The sequence below is a fragment of the Electrona antarctica genome (assembly GCF_951216825.1).
Source record: "Electrona antarctica genome assembly, chromosome: 2".
Classification (NCBI taxonomy): domain Eukaryota; kingdom Metazoa; phylum Chordata; class Actinopteri; order Myctophiformes; family Myctophidae; genus Electrona; species Electrona antarctica.
This window is the reverse complement of record NC_136807.1, coordinates 15,245,596-15,257,141: the sequence shown is the minus strand read 5'-3', so window position 1 is coordinate 15,257,141 and position 11,546 is coordinate 15,245,596. Positions and strand designations below refer to the sequence as shown.

Genomic DNA, 11,546 nt, shown 5'->3' with positions numbered 1-11,546 from the left:
CTTCAGCCTTGCTGTGGCGCTCTTTGCTGCGGCTTCGCTTTTTGTGCTCTTTTGGACTCTTGCTTCTCCTGCGGTTCTTCTTCCTGTCCCTGCTGCGGCTCCTTCTCTTGGTCGGGCCAGGACTCCTACTCCGGCTCTTCTTTTTCCTGGAACAAGCATTCCATTATTAAGACGCTCAGTTTTACCAGAAGGAAAATTAGCTTTGTTTATATTCGGTGCACAATGCCGGTTACATTTTCTTCAAGCCACTCAATCCAGGAAAGCATCCGTGTCATTTTCGATTTTTAGCTATATAAGGTTTTCAGAAAACAGTATTTAAAAGAAGGCATTTGTAGAATCGGCCTCAGGTCAAAATGGGATAGAATTGTTAATTTTGCCTGGAGACGAAGTCACGACACAACATAAATTAGACAACATACAAGCGTATCTGCTTGCCCAACTGATATAATGGTATTCAACTCTTTTTTTTTTAAACAATGTTTTAACTTGTTGAAAATGTGATCTCACACACACACACACACACACACACACACACACACACACACACACACACACACACACACACACACACACACACACACACACACACACACACACACACACACACACACACACACACACACACACACACACACACACACACACACACACACACACACACACACACACACACACACAAGAAGAGCATATGCCATTTTTTGTAAATATATATTTTAACATAACACTTCTCTTCTGGGGGTCCCTGGAACAAAACCTTTTAAAGATGGGGGTCCCCGGTCCAAATACATATATCAAAAATACCAAATGTGAACTCACTTCTTGCTGCGCTCTTCATGTCCGTTGGCATGAGAGGACTTGATGTCATCCTAAGCAAGGTTGATAGAAGCACATCGTGAGGACGAAGTGGATACATTTCAAGTGGTGATGGTAAAGGGGGTTGGGGGAGGAGGGCGGGACAAGAGAAAATGCACAATACATTACAATTAATACTCAATTCACACAAAACTGTCCCCCACCTAGGTTCCCTTCCTACCCCAGTCTCTACATTAAACTACAGTGTTGAGTAACTCAATGCTACCAAACAAAGTCATGATTTTTTTATGGGAAGAAGAGCAATCCAACATTAGCACCACTTTTCAGTTAAGCTTTAATCATTATTTTGGCCACCTTCCTTCCTCCCCCTTTCCCCCCACTTCCCCGGCTTCTAAAAATGTCGTACCAATACCACTATCTGTGCCTATAAGCTGTGCCCCGTGAGGCCACACATTGGGGGCGCACGGCCACTAAAAGAGATCCTGTGTGGGGTTGACGTTCAATCCAGTGATCTTCACCCATTTTCGTTCTTGGACTGTAAGGGCTTCGATGCCACCTCTGTCACACATCTCGCCCTGAAGCAAACAGGGATTCACACGGCTTAGTAAGGTCGACTCCCAAAATGTGTAAAAATAAATAAAATAAAAAAAGTGAAAAGAAAAATCCAGTCTAGTTCAGCCACATTTTTTTTTAACTACGGTATTTTTCTGCCATCTGTTGTCAAAGTGAATTGATGTTTATCAATGTAGGCATTTCATTCAAACAGGAAAGTGATGTGCTTACTGAAAAGAATCTTAACTTTACAAATGAGATGGAAGCTGAATAGTTGCATTTACCAACAACCAGGTAAGATATAGAAATGTCTCTTGGTGTTCATGTAGCATGCAGTCAAGATGCGGATTTAACAAGTCTGACAGCAATTATAGTTGACCAAGGCAAAGAGGCAGTATTCATATTTCATATCCAAAAGTATTTAATCTCTATTCACCGTTATGTGGCTTAGATTTCTGACATTGCTCTCTTGTCAGCATAACGAAGAAGCTACAATTGCTGTCAGTACACTTTTGGCACATATATACGATAATAAATAATCCCATATCGCTTCATGTTTAATTACATGGTGGTAGTTTTTAAGAGGAATGTTATGTCCTTCAAATGTTTTTGATAAGACAAAAGAGAGCAATGTGGTGCAGGCTACATACAATAACATTCACTGACCAGGCTGACAGAGCCATGTAATAATGGACTAACAAGGACGCAGGGCTGGGCCATATGCCTTTCAAATTAATACCACCATTATGTCACATTAATGACATATATACATAACAATTATGGAGAAAAAATGTTAACACTGTAGCAGATCTAAAAGCTCACAACACGCCGCAATTCAACATGTCTTGAGCTTGTAGATTGGCTTAGTTTCACTAATTTGGTTATGCCACCATTGTACAATACAGGGTTAAGTGGTTCAAATCAGACTAATGGACTTAGCCGATTATGACAAATCTATTCAAATGTTTCATGTCGATTCGTTGGTATATACAAGAAAATAAGTTGTCAACAAAACAAAGATCAATATCGGTTTTGATATATTTCTGGTTAATTGCCCAGCCCTAACAGTGCGCCTTTAAAATGCACGTTGTGCTATGCACATTTATACATGTGAATACTGCCTCCTTTGCAAGAGAGGTACAATGCGCTCATCAATCATCCATTGGCATTCACCTTGTTGCAACTTAAATAGGTGATTGTAATGTTTCAAAAAAAAAACTTGAGCCTCTTTTCTTTTTTTAAGCCCTAACAGGGGAACCACAGTACATCAACACATTGCGCAATAACTACCTTACTTTTTTTCACAGTTCACACTGGAATCAAAGGTGAATTCATGGTAGTAGAGGTGAGATATCATTAGGCAAGTCTATAAAAAGAGATAGATGGGGTTTTATTCATAATTCTGTATATATATATTGCGTTTAGAAAGAGTCAACACACTTACTAACACCACATCATTGAATGCACTATTGTTCGGTAAAGGAAAACTATCATAGCAAGCAGTAGTAGTACAAAGGTCTGAACTTTGTGTTCTGTCTAACAGGTTAACACAGTGAAGCAAGGCCTGGATGGTGTCACCTGGCAACCCACCTTGTGGTATGGAGCCTCCAGCATGGCTTCGATGTCTAAATCCTCGTTCATTTTGTCCTGTAAAGAAAAGAAACAAAACAAAGATCACATTAATACTTTAACCACTTGTCTTGAACCCTGAAGGGGCGGCAGTGGCTCAGGGGTAGAGTTGCGGGTTGGGAACCGCAAGGTTCACAGTTCGATCCCAGGCTCCCCCAGAGTTAGTGTCGAAGTGTCCTTGAGCAAGACTCTGAACCCCAAATTGCTTCCGATGTGCAGGTTGGTACCTTGCATGGTTTCCTCCGCCATCAGTGTATGAATGGGTGAATGTAATGCACAATCTATGTAAAGCACCTTGTTTAAAGGCACTATATAAATGCACCATTTACCCCTTTTTTTATTTTCTTGAGTTTTTTTTCCTTCGTTTGAAATATTTTCTTTGACATGGTCATTTTAATGACCATTAGACTCAAGTTTGACTTGGTAGTAAACTGGAGCCAAGTGGCTCTGTACAGCAGTGGTTCTCAGCCCTTTAGGGGGGGTTACCAAATTATTTTAGGGTGGTTCCCAGACAATTAGCCTAATGTGTTCTCACTCAACAGTAAACAAATCAACATACAGCATAACACGTCATCTACACCGGCAAGGAGCGAGCGTTCAGTCTCCGACGGCGATATCTTGCGAAAAACAGTCCTGACATGGAGCTTCGGCCATTGCGTTGAGACACAGCCTGAACCAATCGATCAAATCGAATAGGAAGGTTGTGTTTACATTTGCGCTGTGGCACAGCTACAATACGTCACCAGTCTCGCGTTGATCCTGCCTCTAACAGCAGCATATCACTCCGATCAGCATTTGATCGGAGTGCATCTGCCCGAGAGAGCCCAGACGGGAAGCAGGAGGAACTCACTGCTGCCACAATGAAAAACATGTATTCTAATGAGATTGCATCACTGGCAGTGTAGATGAGGTGTGACTGTATACAGGGTATCTGGCTTGCACATTTCTAAAGTTACAATTTAAGGACTTTTAAGACCTGTTTAACACCTCTGAAAGGAATTTTTCAATGTTGTGTCAAAAGTAAATTATCAAACAACGGTCAAATTGTCAAATAGTATCTAAGAACGAGGTAAAATTCCTGAAAACGGCTATCTACAAGCTCATGCGAGGCATGGTGAGCTCTTTTCAGATTTGTTATCTGTGGAACTGGGTCAAACTAAATGTAATGCCTCAACTACTACATTCCAAAGGCATGGCATTTTGGTGGGTCCCCAGTTCTAATATGATTATTTGGGGGCGGGGGTCCCCAGTTCGAATACAATTATTTTCAGGGGTTCCCCACCAGTTATAGGTTATTTGGGGGAGGGGGTCCCAGTTCAAATTAGCTCTGGTCCATATGGATCAGAGCTAAATTCAAATATGGTTATGGGGGGGGTAGTCTGAAAAGGTTGAGAATCACTGTTCTACAGATCTCTCCAAAAATAAGTGATTTAGAAGCTCACACCTTGCCCTGTCCCGTGTAAATCTTCCATTTTCAGCCAAGTCAAGGCATGTTTTAATCATGGCCGACTGTTCCTTCCTCCTATCCCCGGAGGGCACATATAGAATATAAACAGCATGTCACCAACTTAATTTAAGTCACTCACAGCCAGGGGCACAACAAAACCGTTACACGTGAACCCTGTGAGTTAAACTGAGAGGATATATATTTCACGGTAATGGTTAATGTCTGGCTCTCCATTCAACACAACATTGAATCCGACCACAGGGTCCCTGCGTGGGGCCTGTTTCCCCACGAGAGACCTCGGTGCTTAAATGTACGCGTCTGTCTCCACAAGCTGTGTTTATTTATTATAGTTCACGTTGTTATTATTATAATAATAATCAGGACATCTTAAAGCCATCATCTGACTTTGAATAAGATCTTAACCTGCTCTACGAGATGTAAAATGACACCCGCTTTTACCAAACAACAAAACAAACAAACATTACACGGAAGGTGACGCGCTCATAAACACTTACACATTAGCAAGTTGTCGACGTTATAAACACGTTATTAATCGGAGAGCTACTTTATTAAGCTCATCGTTTATTTCTACCGCAGCTAAACAGACAGGATTAATAATAACCAGCTATAATTACGTTGAGACGTCGTGGTGATTGATACAGCCAACATTAGCACCACCAGCTAGCATTTTAAAATAGCACCGATGCTAGCTTTAGCTACAAATGCTCAGGTTAGTTAGCTTAGCCAACAACAGCAGTTGTAAGGTAAACTAAAACTACTCACCTTTAATGTGAAAACGAATAATGAGTCAAAAAAGGAATTGGGATAGTATTCTCGTCTCGCTGTCCTCCCGTCGACGCGTCGTGTATTTGTTGTTTCTTCTCTCTCTCACATGCTAATGTTGCTAGTTGTTAGCCATCCATCCATCCGTGATGAGCTGAGCTGAGCTCGAGCGTGCTGCTGTTCGGTTTCTGGCCAAGCTTCGAAATGGCGCTCCTCCACGCGAGAGAACACCATAACACGAGTCCTTGGTTTATTTTTTTGAAGACCTGGTTTAGCTCGAATTAACGGCTATTTATCGCCATCTAGCGGCGACTAGAATCGAATGTCTGTCAAATAAAGTTGCATTCCTTTTACCTTTATCACAATAGAAAATATTCTATCCTGAAAATAATTATATCCTGGTATGATAATGCTGCAGTGGTGTACACACACGTATATATATATATATATAGAGAGAGAGAGAGAGAGTCTGGTAATCGGCAAATCAGTGAATTTCTGATTTGCCAGCGAAGTAAATGGTACATGGTGCATTTATATAGCGCCTTTATCCAAGGCGCTTTACATAGATTGTGCATTACATTCACCCATTCACACACACATTCATACACCGATTGTGGCGGAAGCCATGCAAGGTACCAACCAGCACATCGGGAGCAATTTGGGGTTCAGTGTCTTGCCCAAGGACACTTTGACATGTAGACAGGAGGAGCCGGGATTCGAACCGCTGACCCATGGATCATTGGACGACCTGCTCTACCTCTTGAGCCACAGTCGCCCCCCTCAAAGTGTCACCCCCTAACCCCTACCATCAGCTGGGTGAAGCTGAAACTGAATTTCCCCCTACAAATAAAAAAACAAATACAAAAACAGCCTGCCCCTGCATGCCCCAAAACCCAGTTTCAGCTCCAGCCCTAGACCTGGGCCCATGGCCCCATCCCTCCTTACCCCGGTTTCAGGCCCACATCTCAATTACGCCTCCCCCTGCCCCTTTTTCATTCATCCCCCACTACTACGAATACTAGATCAGAGACCCCCATGCAGAACTGCCATGTGCCTGGTTACAGGCAGAAATTCTAAAGTATTGGTATCAAAATGTACCTCTTCAAGGTTCAAGGTTGTACTTTATTGTTAAATATTGTGTACAGGTACATAAGAGGTTTGGCTTCCTTCAGACAATGCAGCAGCACAGATAATAACAGTAGAATAATGTTTTTTGTTGTTGTTTTTTTTAAGACGTAAAAAGATTAAAGAAAGGAAGAGAGTGCAAAATAGAGCAAGGAGGGAATAAAATATATTCAAGAGCATCATCACATGTATGTAGGCTAAAGTGCCAGGAGGAGGCAAGAAGCCCTGGGGTCTTATACGAGGCCTCTACCTATATACAATACAATAAAGACATTATAACAAGATATAAATCATTTCCAGTAGACATGATTGCAGTATATAAAACATATATATAAAAAATCTACAACATTCAAATATACTTGATAATCTAAGACATGATAATAATAATAATAATAATAATAATAATAATAATAATAATAATAAAACTTTATTTGTATAGCACCTTTCATGACATGAAATGCAGCTCAAAGTGCTTTACAGAGCAATGGAGAGGAAAAAAGAAAAGCAAGGCATAAACATTAAAAAACGAGCAGTAATGCAATACAGTGAGGACATGAATAACAAAAAAATAAAAAAACAAATCAATTAAAAGCAAGGGTGTAGAAGTGGGTCTTAAGCTGTGCTTTAAAAATGTCTACAGAGGCTGCCTGTCGAAGGTACAGTGGGAGTTTGTTCCACGCCGTCGGCCCGTAGAAGCAAAAAGCTGCTTCCCCGTATTTTTTAGTTGCCATTTGTTTAGGCAAAGCGAGCAGGCCAGCAGTGGAAGACCTTAGGGGGCGGTTTGGGACATATTTAGGCAGACAGTCATGTAGGTAGGAAGGTGCGAGACCATTGAGAGCTTTATAAACAAGTAGAAGAATTTTAAAATCAATCCTAAAAACAACCGGAAGCCAGTGCAATGAAGCCAAAACTGGAGTAATATGTTCTCTCATCTTAGTTCTAGTTAAAACTCTGGCTGCTGCATTTTGGACAAGTTGTAATCTGTCAGTTGTTTTCTTAGGCAGTCCAGAAAAAAGTGCATTGCAGTAATCAAGCCGAGAAAAAACAAAGGCGTGGATTAGCGTTTTTGCATCGTCCAATGACAAATAGGCTCTGATTCGTGCAATATTTCTAAGATGAAAAAAGGCAATCTTGGTAACATGATTAATGTGTGAATTAAAATTCAATTCAGAATCGATAATGAGACAAGAGACTACAAAAAGACTACAAAACTATGAAAATGAAGTGATTCGGTCAATCAGAACAACCTTCAGTTTGTTCTTAAACAAGTTCAGAGAAGAAAGTTGTAAACTAGTAGAATATTTGTCCCAAAGTGTAGTACATCTGTATCTAATAGAAAACTGACCATGACTAGTACGATAAAGGGGGGGATGGAGGTGAGTAGCCTGTCTAGTGTTGTATTTGTGGACTTGAGAATTTGTTTGAAAATTATTACTAAAAGGCCCTGGGATGGAGTTGTATATATGTTTAAGCTTGTAAGTGTTAATCTGGAAAACAGTAAGTAATTTGAGCATTTTGAAAAGTGGAGCAGAGTGAACGAGTCGTTTTGATAAAGTAGCAGTTCTAACAAATCTCTTCTGGAGTAGGGCCTAGGTAAACTGTGTGAAGGTAAGAGACATAAGTGCTGGCCCAGACCAGACCATATTGCTATCAATGTGGGTAAATCAAGCTAAAATATAAAGTAAGCAAACAGTTTTGATTGACCAGACCACTAATTTGTCTGATGACACCAAGTGATCTAGAAACTTTGTTGGCAAACTAGATTGATGTGTTCTTTCCAGCCGAGTTTCTCATCTACTAAAACTCCTAAGAATTTATAGAGACTTGAGATATCTCAGTATCATTAATAGTGATTTTACAAGTATCTGTACAATATTCTTTGTTTTTTCCACTAAACAGAATAAAATTAGACTTTTTTATATTTAAGGATAACTCATTTGCTTGCAACCATGTAGACATTTTTCCATGCCATCATTCGCCTCTGATTTGAGGGAATGATCAAGGTTCCTGTGTGTTATGATTAAACTGGTGTTATCAGCAAAAAGTATAGGAAAAAGCCTAGGGCCCGACTCACACGTGCAACAGATTGATGTATGGCTGATGCATGAGACTTATTGACTGATGCAAGCTCACAATGCATTTCCAATGGGAGTCACATGGTTTGACACAACATTTGTGTTGTATGAGGGGGTGGGGGGCAGTCGAAACACAGCCGAAAGCCGTACAACACAAATGTTGTGTCAAACCATGTGACTTCCATTGGAAATGCATTGGGGCAAGATGTAAACAACAAAGCATCAATGTTGTATGCTAGATGCGAAGGTGTGAGTCGCCCCTCATACAACAAGCATACATCAATCTGTTGTGCACGTGTGAGTCAGGCCTAGGACAAACAGAGGGCAAATCATTAATGTAAATAAGAAATAATAAGGGACCCAAAATCGACCCCTGGGGGACTCCAGACAGAAGCGTTGTCCTGCCTGAAACTATACCATTAATGGAAACATATTGTTCTCGATCAAATACATAACTCTGAAGCCATTTTAGAATGTGACCTTGGAAACCATAGTAGCCTACTTCATTTTCTTTAACAATATATCATAATTGACTGTATCAAAGGCCTTCGATAAATCCAGAAATATACCCAAGGCAAACTCATTCTTATGTCTGGCTGTATGATCAACAAGTTGCAGTAAAGCCATGTACTGTAAGAGGAATGTTGCTTTCTGAAGACATACTGGTGTTCATAAAGGATTTTCTGATTTTCTGAGATGTGATGAGATACGTTTATATGCTAGTTTCTCTAAGACCTGAAAAACAGAGCAAGATTGATATTGGGCGATAGTTTGTAAAGCTACCAGGGTCTCCAGATTTAAAAATGGGAATTATTTTGGCAACTTTCATACCGGTGGGAACTATACCTTTTTCCACAGATGTATGTTAATGGTGTTGCAATTAGAGAGCTATAATCTCTTTGACCAAAGAAGCACTGATTTCGTCATGACCTGCAGCAACACCAACACCTCAGGAACACTAGGTGGCGTGAAATGCCCATAGCAGAAAAGCAACCAGACATGTAAAGTGAGCTTTGCTCAGTCTCCTTAATTTGACTTGACAGTGAGGCACCTACATTGGCAAACAACATTATTAAAACCACATGAAATGTCATACGGATCGTTTAGAACTTTACTGTCACTCACAAAATGTGAAGGGAGTGCATGGGTTGACTTTTTTCTATTGAGAAGTTGATTGATGATGTTCCAGGTTGAACGGATATTATTAGCAGATTCTTGGATTTATTGTGAAATAGTTTTTTTTAGCTGTGCGTAGTAGATTACTTCACTGTGTTTTAGCGAGGGGTCAAACATCTTAATAAGTGGACAAAGGTCATAGTGAGGGGTCAGAAAACTTGCAAATTTGAGTAAAAATACAAATAGATATACAATATAATACTATTCAACACAAAGCAATGCTTTGATCCGAAACAATGCAATTACTGTATATCTTACTGTCTTTAGAAAAGTGTAATAAACAGACAGATGAGTGACAGCCATCTTACAGATGATGAGAATATGTTAGTCTTTGATCAGCATAGGGTCTCCCCATCTCCCCAGCTTCTTGTTAAACTGAAAATACATTAGAAAAATACAGTTTCAGGTGGGTTGCCAATTTTCAGCCACTCAGAAAAGAGTATGCCCATTTATCAGCTTCAATTTGCTATAGCATATATGTGTAGTTTATATGTATAGTGTCATTATATAGATATGTTCTAGTTATAGTTTATATGTATAGTGTCATTATATAGATATGTTCTAGTCACGTTCTTAGCTTACGCATGTTTCGCGATAAATGCATTTTTACATATGTGATGTATTCCCATGCTTTTTGTTCTTGCTTATTGTAAGTCGCTCTGGATTAAGAGCGTCTGCTAAATGCCTAAATTGTAAATTGTAAATTGCTATTGGTCCATTTCCAATTTTGTCCGCTCATTTCTTTGTGTCATCACTTCCAATTTCACTTGTTTATCCTTTGTAGGCCTATACTGTGTCTCTTTCCTGATTGGATAGAATCGGTGTCCCAACTCCCAACCCAAAAATGTATTTTGCTGCTTGTCCATCGGGCCGGGCCTGGCTCTTTAGTCGACTGGTAATGTACGCACCTTGTTGATACCGTGATACAAGGTCCCGTGTTCGCCTCCCGGCCGAGGCTACACCTGTACCGACAGTGACTCTAAAGCTGCGTTCAGACTTGGATGGTTAGAGCCGCGCGATTAGTATTACATACAAAGTCAATGCAAAGACGTTAGTTACGCGAACGGGAGCCGCGCGACCTGGCGCAACACTAACGGGACGAACCGAGGCAAATACATATTCAAGTCTGAACGCACCTTTATAAAGCTGCAGTAGACGGCTACTTCTGACTCTTGGTCAGTGTAAATGTGCAGACCATCACAAAGTGGTCTTGAGACTGGTCTCTTGTACATAATACAGTGTGATCACAATTATCAATGAAATATATAAGCTACTCAAAAAAGTTGATTAGATCATTGTTAAGTACCTGACTTGGGGCTCAATTAAGGTATTATCTTATCCTAGTTAATCGTTTACCCGCCAGGAACATAGGAATTTTAAAACGTAGAATCTTGTAGCCTGCCACAAACGGAAAAGCCGTTTTAACAGCGATGTATTCATTAATGCATGTTTTAATACGATCGTATCGAAATCTACCGTCAGTTAGCTTTGTTATGCTTCTGACACAATGGGCGCGGCCATTTTGAAAATGCGCGCGCATCCACTTACATTGCCGGCTCTGGTTTCAGACGGCTTTATCTCACAGAAGCGACATTGCAGAGGACGCTTTGTCCCAGACAAGCGTTTTCAACGGCCTGTAGCAGGCGCTGTGATACTCGCGGTCCACTTTTTCCACCACCGACCGAGAGAACGAGCACACAGCTTCGTCAACACACACGGAATGGTTTCATAGTAAAATGCGATACGGATATTTGGCTCTTCAAAGTAAGTGTCACGCGTGATTAAACCATGGCAATACGCAATCGAGGGATTAATTAATGGCGGCAGGCTAAGAGTTAACTAAAGCATTATGATCAAATCAAAGGTAAAATACATCATTCATGTTAACATATACATACAGTATCACTCAGCGGCATAAGGCAGCAGCAGTGACGATGCACATCACA

The 11,546-nt window shown here is 40.5% G+C and overlaps 1 pseudogene across 1 annotated transcript in view; it reads right to left on the bottom strand.

Moving 5' to 3' along the window:
• LOC306931727 (RNA-binding protein 39-like) overlaps positions 1-5,467 on the bottom strand; it is a 16,603-nt pseudogene extending 11,136 nt beyond the window's left edge. The window contains exons 1-5 of the transcript XR_013792493.1: positions 5,225-5,467; positions 2,956-3,012; positions 2,661-2,731; positions 817-866; positions 1-146 (exon numbers count right to left, since the gene is read on the bottom strand). The exon at positions 1-146 is cut by the window's left edge and continues 79 nt beyond it. The product of XR_013792493.1 is annotated as an RNA-binding protein 39-like (transcript). The remainder of the gene's footprint in view (positions 147-816; positions 867-2,660; positions 2,732-2,955; positions 3,013-5,224) is intronic.
• Between the last annotated feature and the right edge of the window lie 6,079 nt (positions 5,468-11,546).